Raw genomic sequence first — 15,407 nt, forward strand, 5'->3', positions numbered from 1 at the left:
GATTTGTGTAGATCGGTTGGCACAGATTTGATGAGCTGAAGGGACACTTCTTTGCTATATGATTCTGTGATAATGACCTGTTTTGCCATTCATGCTCAGAATCAGCAATGGAGAGAAAGTCTGTTTTCAACAGCTAGATCAGATTCTCCATGATGGCTTACCGATCTGGCCACGAAGAGCCTGAGATGTACTTTTGCCAGAATGCATAGAATGGAGAACATTGTTGGACTCCTCCATCCATTTGTTTACTGACTGTCTCTGACAGCCCTGGCTACTACTCCTTTGCCAGTTTGGGAATTGTTATTAAGGGCAAGATTGCAGATCCTGTTCCCTTTCCAGGCTGTTTAGATGGGAAGATTGGAAAGAGAAGTTGTTCAGGGTGAGGGCCAGTTAAGTCAGTTGAAGGAGGGTGTCAGTGGAAGGGTACTGGTTGGTATGGCAGGAAAGGAAGAAGCGGAGGGCTTTGAGTCCTTCGTGATGAGGAATGGAGGTATACTTTTCTTCGTGATTCCGACACTCTCCTCAATCCTGAAGAAGGGCTCATGCCCGAAACGTCCTGCTCTTTGGATGCTGCCTGACCTGCTGCGCTTTTCCAGCAACACATTTTCAGCTCTGATCTCCAGCATCTGCAGTCCTCACTTTCTCCAGGCTGTTTAGATGCCTGGTTTCGAACATCCTGAGTGTCAGTGACCTGAGGCATTTCCTTCTTGACTAGCTATGGCGAAGAATCAATGATATTCTTCAGAGTCTAATCTTGATAGAAAATCCACGGAAGTGGAACTCTGAGCTGGTGGAGGGTGCAAGTGAAAGTCTCTTGCTGGTACAACTCTCGTGGTCTACTGGCCTCCTCCTCAGAAATGGAAGTGAAACAAATGGTCTCAACTAAAGGAGAGAAAGGTGAAAATGTGCTGAGGGCACATAAGTGGCACAAGTGATAAGCAACCTTGTAATTCTGTAAATATATCTTCACTTGCACTCTTAAAGTATCTGTTTGAGTGTCTTTCGTTGTCAGACTTGGCTAAGCTTCAACCATAAGAGAGATGAGCTGCCTTTTCAATGAACCCGAGAATGAAAGAAGCTGTAACAGGCAAGCATGCCTCATTTCTCAAAAGCTTCCTTTTTTTTTGTAAACTGCAAGCAACCTCAGGCATTAGTGAACCTTGTTCCGTGATGCTCTGGACTTCACCTTGGCAATCTCCACGTGAAATCCGTGAACAGATAATCTGTGAGAATGGCTGAAAAATAATGTAAATTCACTGAATGAATTTCTGAATCCTCTCATTCATTACAATGAAGCTTAATGTTATGCTCCTATACAGTGTGGCACGGAAGCTTTCCTTGGATGTCATTGTAGTGCCTACATCAGGAACTCTGAAGTATGTGAATTTATCCATTTGGGTTTTACATGACCAAAGATGTAATGCCATGTTGGGAGGAGAATTGTGTAAGTTACCATTCATCCTACTCCAACACCCCCTTCCCCAACCACACCTCACCTCTATATCTTTGTATACTGAGTGTGAGAATCTGACAGCTGTGAATTGTGTTGCAGTGGCAGCTATACAATGTGTTGGGGAAATATGAAAATCAGGTTCTGCTTTGAAGTGCTTGTGGCTGATTACAGTTGTAATCATTGAGATCACAAAGAGGCAATTGATGCACACAACATCATGCTCTTGATTACTTGAGGCATTTGTGAACAATGAGTGTCATACAGTCAGAGAGATGTATAGCACGGAAACAGTCCAACTCATCCATGCCGACCAGATGTCTTAAATTAATCTAGCCCCATCTTTCAGCACTTGACCCACATCCCTCTAAACCCTTCCTATTCATAGATCCATCCAGATGCCTTTTAAATGTTGAAATTGTACCAGCCCCCACCATTTCCTCTGGCAGCTGATTCCATGCATGAACTACCCTTTCATTAAAAAGTTGCCCTTTAGGTCCCTTTTAAAATCTTTCCCTCTCATCCTGAACCTATGCCCTCTAGTTCTGAACTCCCCCAAGCCAGGACAAATACCTTGTCTATTTACCCTATCCATGTCCCTCATAATTTTATAAACCTTTATAAGGTCACCCCTCAGCCTCCAATGCTCCATGGAAAACAGCCCCAGCCTATTCAGCATCCCCAAGAGCACAAACCCTCCGATCCTGGTAATATCCTTGTAAATCTTTTCTCTATCCTTCAAAGTTTTACAACATCTTTCCTACAGGCTCTGCTAATAAAATACAAATTGCATTCAGGTAGTTATAATAATGAATCGGTGAAGGTATGATAACTGCATTTTCCCTGACTACAATCTCAAATTCCATGTGTTTTACAATAAATTCCATCACCTGCTTTGCATGCTATGGCAGGCATTCCCTGCAGTTCTTTTGTAGTTGACTTCCAAATAATTGACCATAGCATTGTTTCACCAACTAAACACTTCCAAGTAAAGCGTCTAAGTGAGTGAGTACTAAGAAAGCAAACTCTGAGTCAGAGATGTATTGTATGCAGAGGCTTGAGATATGCATTTGTTCCTACATTCAAAGCAACTTGTTAGAAGCATGCAAGTTGAAAGTGTCCATGTTCCGAAATGAAGTCCTAAACACTTAAAATGGTATGTGAACTGGCCTAAGATCTGGCATGATGAGGAGAGGCTAATGGTTCAATGGTGCTGACTTGTGTGCATCAAGATTCAGGAGGATGGTGTCCTTCAAGCATGCAGGGACGTTGCCCTGTACATCATCTCACTATCTTCAGGACAATCAGGTTTCTGCTGTAACTTGCATGTAGAGAATGTTTCTGTTTCCTCTGAGAAGTGGGGAGAATTAGAAGCGAAAAAGAAATAAAGTAACGTGGGAGATGAATAAAGTGCAGAATATTGGAAATAAGATAGTCATGCAATTATAAGATTCTGACCTCACCATTTAAAGCTATGGAGGTGGGGGAGAGCCATGAGGTGGCATGGGTGGGGAATTGAGAATGTCAGGCTAAGGGTTGCTGGGCTGTTCTTTTTTTCAACTCACCATCTTTTTCTAGCTGGGACAAGATCTCGAAATCTCAGGAGCAGTGGGCCCAAATCCTCATATCACCACTCAGACTCTCAGAATAAGAAATGGACTGCCTGGTGTCCAGAGCATTTTCTGCTGAGTCGGATGTACAAATTCAGGAATTCTCTGATCTCTATACTCCAAACTTTAGGAACACAAATTTAAGTACCTGCATGATAGGTACCAGAGCCTAATGGATCTGCCCATTCATCATGAAAAGGACTTTGTGAATATTAACTGTGAATATAACTCTATTACATATTTTGACCTTGAAATAAATCATAGTTTTTTTTTACAAGCCTGGCATTCATTTCCATTTTGTATATTTTGCAGATTAAAATGTATTAATTGGCAGCTTTTGTCAGGTACCAGGGAACTGCTTATTTATTAGTGGATGCTGCAGGAAATTTGTACAGGCATCATAATTTGTAGAGCTGTTGGAGTGCAGTGCAGCACAAATCAATCATCACATCTTGATTTCCTGTATGTGACACTGATATTGAAGGATGGGTGTAGAATTAATCTGTTTCTAGAGGCTCTGGAAGCATTATTTTATGTCAGTTATGGTGCCACGGTGGTCACAGTTTCAAACTTCCCTCAATTGATATTTCTGATACAGCCCAACTTGAGTAGTGTGTTTGTATCTGTGCAATATAGCTATCAACATTGTCAGAGAAATGTTTTTTTCAAAGAGAATGCTGGAGAAACTCAATTCTGAAGATGTTCCCAAAATTTAACTCTGTTTTTCTCTCTCCATAAATGTGGTCAGACTTGCAGAGTTTTTCTAGCATTCTCTCGTTTTTTTTTTCAGATTTGCCACATCCATAGTTTTTTGCTTTTATTCAAATACCCTTAGAGTGGAATGATTGTAGCACAGAAGGCGCTTACACAAGCCATTGTGCCTATACAGGCTCAAGGAGCAAATTAGCAATTCCCTCACTCTTTCGCCACAGTCATGCAAACTATTTCCTCTCCAGCTACATATCTATTTCCCTTCTGAAAGACATGATTGAACATGCCTCCATCAACCTATAGGCTTCTAAATCCCAACCATTTGAGGTACATTTAAAAAATATAAAGGGATAGTTTAGGTATGTTTGCCTCATGTCATCGTTACCAAGTTTGCCAATCACATTAAACCCTGGCCTCTGCTGTCTGACCCTTCTGCCGGGGGAATAATTTCTTTCTGTCAGTTCTGCTTATACATCCCTTTAATCTTAAGGTCTTGTATTGAATTTGCCCTCACCCTTCTATGAAGAGGAAACAATGGTTTCTTCATTATATCCACACAGCTGAAGGAATTTGAGATAAGTGAATAAGCTAAAATTTTGCAGAAGAAGCTTAATGTGAATAAGCGTGGTGTTATCCATTTTGGTCAAAAGAATAAAAAGGCAGCTTATTATCTAAATGGAAAGAATCTTAAAAATGCTTTTGTGCAGAGAGTTTGGGGTGTTCATATACATGAGTCACAGAAAGCTAGTATGCATGGATAGCAGGTAATAAGGAGCACAAATGTAATTTTGGCATTCCTTGCTAAAAGAACAGAGTACAAAAGTAGAGAAGTATTTTGCGGTTTTATAAAGTACCACATCTGGAGTACTGCATTAGCCCCTTTACTTAAGGAAGGTTGCAATTGCATTGGTAGCACGGCAGAAAAGACTCAGTAGATTAATTCCAGATTCTGGATCAGTGGTGCTGGAAGAGCACAGCTGTTCACGCAACATCCAATGAGCAGCGAAATCGACGTTTCGCTGCTCATTAGATGCTGCCTGAACTGCTGTGCTCTTCCAGCACCACTGATCCAGAATCTGGTTTCCAGCATCTGCAGTCATTGTTTTTACCTTCCAGATTAATTCCAGAGATGAACAGCTTGTTTAATGAGGAGAAATTGAATAGTTTAAACCTATACTTGTTAGAATGTGAAAAGATGAGAGATCTAACTAAAGATGTTAAAGGGGATTGACAAAGTAGACGTAGAGCAGACAATACTCCTTGTTGGGCAATCTAGAACAAGAGATCATAGTTAGGAACATCGGGACAGAAATAGTCCATTGCCATCAGTTGTAGGATCCTCAACCAGTTTATTTTTTATCTACCCTGTCTTTTCCTGTTAATACCTTGAATACTTGACTCACTTCACTCCATTAACCTTCATAATTCCAGAAAACTCATGTCTAATTTGCATAACCTTTTCTCATAACTTACTTATGCTGAGGTATCATTCTTGTAAACCCATATTTTATGCTCTCCATCTCAATTTATCCTTCTTCAAGTATGGTGCCCAAACCTGTTTACTGTAACTCAAGTAAGGTCTAAGCAGAGTTATGTATAACTGTAGCATAACTTCTGCAGCCTTTATTCCTATCCTCCAGATTTAAAGGCCAGCATTCTATTACAAAGTTTAAAATTACACAACACCAGGTTATAATCCAACAGGTTTATTTGGAAGCACTAGCTTTCGGAACACTGCTCCTTCATCAGGTGGTCGTGGAGAATAAGATCGTAAGGCATAGAATTTATAGCAAAAGTTTACAGTGTGCTGTAACTGAAATTATATATTGAAAAAGACCTGGATTTTTTGTTAAGTCTCTCATCTTTTAGAATGACCATGTTGGTTTCAGTTTTTTCCATAAGTAAATCCCAGAACTTTTTGAAGTTACATTCTCAAGTGAACTTGAACAATAGGTACAATATCAGCTCTGACAATGCATTGAAGGTGTGAGATGTACTGTGTGAGACTGTCTGTGCCCCAGTATTCAGATTGACACTATTTCTAAAAAAAATTACAGAATCTTATATGGATTCATGTAGTTTTTGAGCAAAATAAAGTACAATTGTGCCAGTACAGTTTACCCCACAAACTAATGTGTGTGTGTGTGTGTTTGTGTGTGTCTGTGCGCGCGCGCACGTGGGGGGAGGTGGTATGAGTGCCTGTGAGAGACTGAGTATTAGCGTAAAAGGGTGTAAATCTGTGAGAGGATGCATGTGTGGGTGTAAGTGTGGGTGAGTATATGTGAGTGTATGAGACAGAACTTTTGTGTGAGAGACGGTCTGTAGGACTTAGTGTGTGTGTGCGTGTGTGTGTCTGTGTGTGTGTGACAGACAGTATGTAGTGCAGTGAGGTCACCTGTATTGTGACATGAGTCCAAGGTCCCAATTGAGGCCATCCCCATGGGTACCGTACTTGGCTGTCAGCCTCAGCTCAGTCACTTTGCACTGTTGCCTGTCGTGAAGTCACCTTGGAGGATGGTCACCCAAATGTCTGAGGTCGAATGTCCCGGACTGCTGAAATGTTCTCCAACTGGGAGGGAACACTCCTGCCTGTTGATTGTTGTGCAATGTCCATTCATCCTTTGCAGTTGCCTCTGCTCGGTCTCACCAATGTACTTTGGCTCAGAGCCTCTTTGCCTGCAGCAAAGATTAGATAGACAACATTGGTTGAATCACATGAGTACCTGCTCCGTACATGATGGGTGATGTCCCCCCCATGTAATGGTGGTATCCGTGTCGACACTCTGACACGTCTTGTAGCGTCTGCCATGACAGGGTTGTATGGTGTTGCCCTGAAGGCTGGGCAGTTTGCTGTGAACAATGATCTGTTCGAGGTTTCGTGGTTGTTTAAAAGTGAGAAGTGGAGGCGTGGGGAAGCTCTTGGCGAGGTGCTAATCCTCATTGATAATGTGTTGCAGGCTGCGAAGAACATGGCATAGTATTTCAGCTTCTGGCCAATACTGGACGACCAAAGGTACTCTTAGCTTTCTTGATTATTTTCTCCAACTATTTTGACATTTTAACGATCTATGCAATTTAACTCCCAATTCTCTTTGGATACCCATTGTGTTCAACTTCATACCATCTAGAAAGTTTCCTGGAATATTATTTTTAAGTCCAAAATGGATAACCTCACACTAACTCATATTGAACTCCATCTGTCACAGTTTTGCCCATTCATTTAGTCCATCAATATTCTTTTGTAATTTTATGCTATCACCCACACTGTCTCTATTGCTGCCTAACATTGTGTCATCAACAAATTTGGATTCATGACATTGTATACCATTCTACATGTTGTTAAGGCTAAGTTATAGACTAAGTGTTAGTGGATTTTAAAAAGAGATGAAGAGGAATTAGTTCTCATAGGATTGTGAAACTAGAATTCACAACCCCATGAATACCAGGGCATTGAAAACATTTGAGGAGATATCTGACAGATTTTTCATTAGTAACACATTGAGCATTATGGGAATCTGGCAAGAAATTGAAGCTAAGGCTGAAATTAGATCATTCTTGATATTGAACAGTGGAGCAAGTGCAAGGGGCTGAATTATCTACTCCTGTTACAGTCTCATGTTTTTAATTCTCTATTACTATTTTCTGTCTCACTGTCAATATTCCACACAGGACGGTACAAATACAAATGAGTTCTGACAAAATTGCATGAAGAAATATCAAGTGTTATTTATACAGTTGTACACACTGTAACATTCTCCTTCTCTAAAAATCAGCATGTGAAGTGAAGATATCCATTATTGATATCAAAGTACTCCCAATAGGTCCTAATTTAGTGCTAAGCTGACCACTTTGAAGAACGAATAGCATGGGGAACTAAACGTGCTGCAAATCTGAAATGCATGGTTTCACATCACAAAAGGAGCTTTAATCTCTGGCGGGCAACATTCTCCTTGACCCGAAGTACCTGACATAATTGATTACTGGAGAGCATCAGGGGGAGACGGTTACGTCAGGGTAATGGTGCTGGACGAGTACTACCCCAAGGCACATGTAAATGCTCTGAGGATAGGGGTTCAAATCCCACTATGGCAGTTGGGTGATTATAGCATATAAAAGTTATCTCATGGCTAGTAATCATGGGACTGTCATGCAATTGTATAAATTGCATCTGGTTCACTAAGTTCAGCTGTCCTTACCACGTCTGGCCTAAATATGACTCCAGATTCACAACAATGTGATTGACTCACTCAATCAGTTGGAGGGTATTAAGAGATGGCCTTCAAATTCTGGCCTTGTAATGGACCTTTGCATCCTAAGAAAGAATGTGAAAAAATGTAAATAACAATGTCCACATGATATGCCAAGCAATAATGTGTGCTTCAGGACTAATTTAAAATTTAGATGATCTTAAAATATTCTACTCATTTGCTTCTCATATTTCATGCCAAGGGTTGTTGCATCTTCATTTTATTCACAGTCTACAGTTTCATCATGCTAATTTTAACTTGTAATCGGCCAAAATTGACTGTCAAAGTCGTGGTGAAGTTAATCAGGCTCACTGGTATTTACGCCTCAAATGAGAGGCAGATGTGTGATTAAATTTAAAAAATTGCTGCCTGAGCTACAATGCTTCATTACATTATCTTTTTGAAAATTGCATTTCACTGTCTTCTTCACTATTATTATGCAATAAATGATGTAATGTTACTTTTTGGGAGCCAATTACAACTTGCACATGTCATTTATACTTTTAACAGGTTTTATACAACTTCCAGCACAAAAATGGAGCATTCAGCCCAACAAGTCCATGTCAATTGTTGAGATCCTCTTGATTCTCCTCCCTTATCCAGCTCAATCTATCAGCATAATGTTTCCTTCCTTTCTTGCTCATGCTTTTCCAGCTTCCCTTAAAATATGTTTTTTTTGCCTCAATTAACACACAGTGGCTGTTTTAGTATTGCTTACGTTCTTTCAAAGGTTGGTGTATCTTCTGAATTCTGAATACTTGGTTTAAACGATGGCCTCTCATTTTGCTTTTCACCACAACTGGTCCACTGTCAAATTCTTCAATTTTAAAGACCTCTATCAATTCCTTCTTTTCTGAAACATGACCTCCTCTCTCCTTCATAGCCTCACAGTTTTATAGGAGCCATTGAGAATTTTTCTTTTTCTACTTAATTCTTGCCATTGATACTACACTCTTGGGGATGGTTAGGCTGATTCTGCTCAATCTCTCCTCATAGGACAACCAACTCATTTCTGAAATCTCTGTGTGACCTTTGTACAATTGAACCAGTTGATCTTCTCTAGCTAAATCTAGCTTAATGTGATATTCAATTATATTCAATTAGTGGCCATCAACTAGGGATTCGCTTGTGTTCCTACATATTGGGACAGACTGAAAGCATACTTGAGTTTGGCAGTCCATTATGCACGTAGAGGTACTTTCGAGGTTTCATAAGAAGCTGTCAATGTACTTTTTACAACATAACCTAAAAGTGTAACAACGGAATGTAAAGGTTGTTAATTCAAAAGGTGAAAATATGAACTATATTCCAATAAGCAAGCGCTATTTGACATGAACTTATTACAAAGGTCAGAAGTATTGATTTAATTCTTTTATCCCAACAACCACCATTCTTAAGCCTCAGTGAAGTGTCACGTCTGTCTCCATGCTAAAACTCCTTCAGCTAACAGGTCTGTATTATTTTATTTTCACCAACTTTCTCCATCTATCTGATACTGTTTTCTTTACTCAATGTATTCTCCTGAAATGCTGAGGCAAATTGTTAATGAGCTCACTAATTACTTAACATGGTTTTCTTCAACAACTACCTTCAACGGCCTGATATGATATCTTCCATGCTTAACACTTCCACGGTCTTCTGTTTCTGGATTTTATTTTAGAATTACCTCAGGACAATTTCCTCAATACTGACCATGCCGATGCAAACACCCAAAATAATTGTCTCCTCGGCTGGCTGCTTATTGATTCATCTGAAGTCGCATCCCTTTTTTTTTGGAATGCTGTTTGTTTAAACTTAAGGTTCCAAACAACTCTCTGCCATTTACAAAGCTGCAAATTAAGACCCATTTGTCTTCGACTTTAGGACCCAAGTTCCTAAATAATAATGATATATTAGAAGTTTTCATCACCTCTGGCTATCTGGAATAGAATCCATTGCAGTTGTATCCTTCACACAGCAAGGATATCAAAAATGGGCAGAAGTCTTTCATTCTCCCCACATTTCTTATAATGTGGTAAGGCTTCCTTTAATAAGTACTCCAAACCATTTTAATAAAGAATGCCTTGCAACTTACTTTACTAATTGCATATTGTACCTGAATGTCACTTCTTGCTTTCTGTTACATTCTAGTTTTTGTTCAAGGACACAGCATTACTCTCGGAGAAAGTTAGGACTGCAAATGCTAGAGATCAGAGTTGAAGAGTATGATGCCGAAAAGCACAGCTAGTCAGGCAACATCCAAGGAGCAGGAGAATCGATGTTCTGGGCATAAAGCCTTCATCAGGAAACAAGATTCCTGATGAAGGGCATATGCATGAAACATCGACTCTCCTACTTGGCAAATACTGGCTGACCGGCTGTGCTTTTCCAGCACCACACTCTTTGAAGAACATTACTCTGCCAACATTTACTCATCTATCACCATTTTAAGTTATGTCCTGGTTTTCCATCCCAGTTATTACAGTGGATACTTTCACATTTTCCACGTTATATTCAATCCATTCTTTGCATTTGCAATTGGTTACTACACCCTTTTATTTTGCTGAGTAAATTAGCACAATTACCTACTTAATGACATTTTTAAAAAGTTACTATCAACCAACATTTCTGGAACGAGAAATGAACTATGTCAGGCACGGAGTCTCACTCCTCGGACATAGATTTTTTTCAGGGAGGTAACATTTGTGCAAAACGTTATGTTTTCATTTTATCAGTTTGCTTCCTGTTGCTGCTCTTCTCAATCTAATCCTCCATCCCATGTCTTTATTACTGTTTCAATGCCTGATTTGACGTAGATGCCTGTTAAGTCAACCTTGTTCTGAGTCCTTAGGCAAGATTTTAATTCTGAGGTGAACATATATTGTTTATACTCTTCCTATTCAGCAGGGTAAAGTAGTGGCCAGAGAGCATTCTCACTGTCCAAAATGAGGCTTTATAGCAATAATGTAATATATGAAGCCACAGCAGGGGTTGCAGGGTCAAGCACTAGATGAGCATTGAGTTGAACACCCCAAATTTGCTTCACTGCTTTGTTAATACTGATAGTACCAGCTCTCCAAAACCTCTTGCTTCTCCTGATGTGAAAATCAGCTGGTGACAGTACCACAGTTCAGGATTGATGCACAATCTGATGGCAGGAAATTGCAGCCCTGACCATCTCTGGTCCCACCTTCTCAATTTCTTAAAATTGTCATCTTGTGTTTATCATTCAATCCTTAAATGCTATTGGTTCTGCTGAGGTCCCAGTCCTGTTTATCTCATTGCACCATCATCATCACTCTCGCAGAGCAATTTCGTGAGTAAATGCAATTAAATATACTAAATCAAATATTATCTCACAGTCTTAATTCAGAATAATAAACTGACTTCCTCCTCTTCCAATAATAGCTTTAGTTTGGATCCTATGAACTCTGTATTCCCATAGCTGCAAGAATTCTTGCTATTTAATAGAAAATGACCAGAATGCAGACACTGCAAGGAAGTAAGAAAAGCTGAGCTGGCAATTGATGGGACATGGGAAGAGAAGGGATATATGCTGATAATGACATTCGTGCTCACGTGTGCATTGAATGCAAAATAAATGAAGACAGGATATGCGCATCCTCCTTTGGGATGTAACTGACTAACAGCAAATCAGGAATATCAATGAGCAAAATGATTGTCTTTGTATTTGTCAGTAAGTGAGGTAACCAGTCGCAGCTTACAATTGAGCAAAATATCCTAATTATTGTAATTGGTGCAATTTCTCCCTTTGGCACACAAGGAGTAAATAACCATACTGCTCAGGAAGTGCAGGTAAAATATTGAATATAAAGGAGAAATTTGATTAAGATCCAGAAATAGCAATGCTTTTCAAAAGCATAATTAGGCCCCATTGGAATATGCACACACTGTCTTCTTCTGAATTTTCCTCCACTGTGTATTGAACAATATGAAGTCACACTGATTTTGAATATAGTGGTTGTCATTATTATAGAAAATGAAGTTATTCCAGTTGCCAATACAACTAACTTATTACACATTCAAAACCAAACTTTGATGTCACTTCAGTTTAAAGAAAATCCAGAACTTAGATTCAAAATAAGTAACCTGTTCAGACTTAGTCATTTTTGTGCTAAGATGCAGAGAAAGTTGCAAATAAATGCAAGGTCAGATTTAAATGGTCTAAAATCTGTCTAAGTATGAACTAAGTTGTTTTGTTAGAAGCGGATGCTTAAAGATGTACAGATTTTCAATACAATGGCACAGACTAGTGGTCAAAATTAGAAATGTAACAAAAAAACTGTGCACTGTCAAGTCATAAACATTTTACCGAGAAAAAACATGTAAAGAAACATTATCCAAGGAGTTTATACCTTGAGCCAGTCATGGAGCAAAATAATTCCATGTAAACTTTTACAAGTTCAATCACGATCATTGTGAACTGAGCAGTGAATATTTGACTCACACTTGATGCGAACGTGCATTCAGTAATATTCTAGCGACTGTTTATGGGGGATTAAAAATGTCCTCTAAAAGATGAACAATAGCCTTTGATTATTTTATTGCAGCAAATTCACCAAGATCCTAATGTTTATTTCCTTGTTAATTTACTTTTCTGATCTAACTGAACTTAAAAAAAAATGTTTTTGCGCTTGCTGACTATGAATCTCAGATTTCAACTGAATTTAGGGATATTCTAGTTAAACAAGAGTGATTGAGAAATCAGCGAGGGCAAAAGTCAGTTAATCAAAAATGAACTGTCTCTACTGTCATCCTCCAATATTGCTCAGAGATGCAGTTTGGTTAGTTTGATGGTCTTCCGTAGTCAATTGTTGATATAGAACAGTAACATGACATTTGAATCATACCTCATGAGCTTGGAAAAAAGCCTTAGAGAAGATTATGCCTATGAAAATTCTTTGGATAACTACCCTTTGACACAATAATAGGTTAAAGGTTGACAGACTTTAGGAGGAATTACTTTGTTCCAAAGGATCTTGAATCTGTGGAACTCACTACCCAGAGTACAATAAATGTAAAGAGGCAGACAGATTTTAAATTAGTAGTGAGTTAAGGGCTATGGGGAGTGGGCAGACAGATGACATTGAGACAGAGATGAAATCAGCTTTGTTTGTATGAAATGAGAGAGCATGCTTTGGGACTGAATTTCTACTTCTGTTCCTGGATCTTATGGTCCTGTAGGGTCTTGGCTCCAATTTTGTGTGTTTTAAGTAATGAGTACAAGTAGTAGCTACTTGACATAACTTTCTATCCGTTCTGCCCCAGCAATGTATTTTGTCCCACAATTTCTGAATGAATTCTTTGATCATAGAATGATAGAAACCCCACAGTGTGGAAGCAGGCCATTCAGCCTACCGAGTCCACACTGACACTCCAAAGAGCATCTCATCTCGACCCAACTGCTTTCACAATCCCTGTAACTCTGCATTTCACATGGCTAATCCAACTAGCCTGCACATCCTTGCACACTAGGGGCAATTTAACAATGCCAATCCATCTAAACTGCACATCTTTGGACTGTGGGAGGAAGCTGGAGCATCAGGTGGAAACTCACGCAGACATGCAAACTCCATACTTTTCACCTGATGGTGGGATCAAATCTGGATTCCTGGCACTGTGAGGCAGCAGTGATAACCACTGAGCAATTGTGTCGCCATGATATATGAAAGGAAAAGTAGCTTTTCCAGCAAATGGTCTATTATGAATGAGAATAAAGTCAACCACAAACTCATTCATATGTCCCAGTCTGTGATTATTTATCACTAGGAGTATTCCATTAAGTGGACAGAGAGGATAGTGTAATAGAGGAAATATGCTGAACTGTTCACTTATTAAGATTTATGGAACAACGTACCTCAAGTATTTCAATAATGGTCTAATTTCTGATATCAGTGCTAAGGTGTACTTTGGTAAGTGAAAGCATTGAATTTCTTTGGAGAAAATGTACTTGAGAATGTAAAGGAAAAGCATATTTCCTCCAATGAAATTCAACCCTGCAGCATTTTCTTGCTTTTTCTTGTGGACCAAGAATGCCTTGTGTACAAACCTACGCCTTCTGCAATATGATTTTCCATTGATAATGGAGTTAAAAATCTGATTTCCTTCCTTATCCCATTTTTATCTGGTAGTATGGTATTTTGGAAGCCCATTAATGAAGAATTTATGAAGAAAACAGCCTGTAGTGCAATATTCTTGAAGTTAACTGTAAAGTGTTTTCACATGTTTAAGTGTCACTATTGGGAACTATTTGTACTGTAAATGTGTTTTACATTCGGTGACTTGTCTTATGATATTTGTCTGCAAAGATAAGTGATGTTTACCTTGGTAAGTCATGTCTAATTGTTCACATGCATTATAGTACTGTTTCATTACAAAAAGTACCACAAATAATGAATAATGTGACAAATTATCTGTCAGGTGAACTGTCATCTTTTGTGGTGTGATTTAAAGGTCGTGAACTTTCCAGCTGATGTAAACTTCGGAATTTTTTTAGCATTTATGTGTTCTCTGCTTTAAAGTTGAAACACGCACTATCTGTTCTTTAGAATTTTAGCGAGTGCTGAATTCTTTGGACAGCTGTCACTATTATGAATCCTTTGCTGTTTTGAGCTTTGCTGAGTTTCAGCATAGTTGGTCTGAAATTCACATGGGAATGAACAGCAGTTTTAAGAGGTCATAATAACAGATTGTCACTTTGATGCAATTGCTGACTTGTTGACACAAAGTAACAGAATAACAATAGGGTTTCACAAGATTAAATATATCTTTTTTCTTGATGAGAATGATATTCATGGAATTGGTGAGATGTCACAAACATTTGATAAAGACAGCTGGGACAGAATTCTGCAATTATGTCCCCATCTCCAAAGAGCTCAACATAGGATCAGGGTGCAAACCCATCCCCAGCAAACCTTTCATGTCCAGCTCATGGGATATGCATGTTCTGATCTCTGAAAATTGTTAGGCCGGTTTTCCACAGTATTGTGAACTAAAACCTGGAAGACATAGATTTATTAAATTGAAGTTAAAAAGGTTTGTGCATGCCAACTTGCTAACCCACAACCTTGAACCCAATCAGCCTGGATATACCTTCATAAGCTCAATACCAACAAATATTTTATTCCAACCAAGAATGCACAATGGAGTTTGGCTGAAAGCAAAGACATCCATTAGTCTTCAAAACAATTATGTCAAAGGAATGATGTAGAGGTGCCGATGTTGGACTGGGGTGAACAAAGTTAAAAATCACATAGCACCAGGTTATAGTCCAACAGGTTTATTTGGAAGTACTAGCTTTTGAAGTGCTGCTTCTTCAGCAGGTAGCTGTCAGGAAAGAAAATATTGCTCAATTGACAGCTCTTTGTGATGATTCTGTCAAGTGCACAA

The sequence above is a fragment of the Hemiscyllium ocellatum genome, chromosome 2 (genome assembly GCF_020745735.1).
Source record: "Hemiscyllium ocellatum isolate sHemOce1 chromosome 2, sHemOce1.pat.X.cur, whole genome shotgun sequence".
Classification (NCBI taxonomy): Eukaryota; Metazoa; Chordata; class Chondrichthyes; order Orectolobiformes; family Hemiscylliidae; genus Hemiscyllium; species Hemiscyllium ocellatum.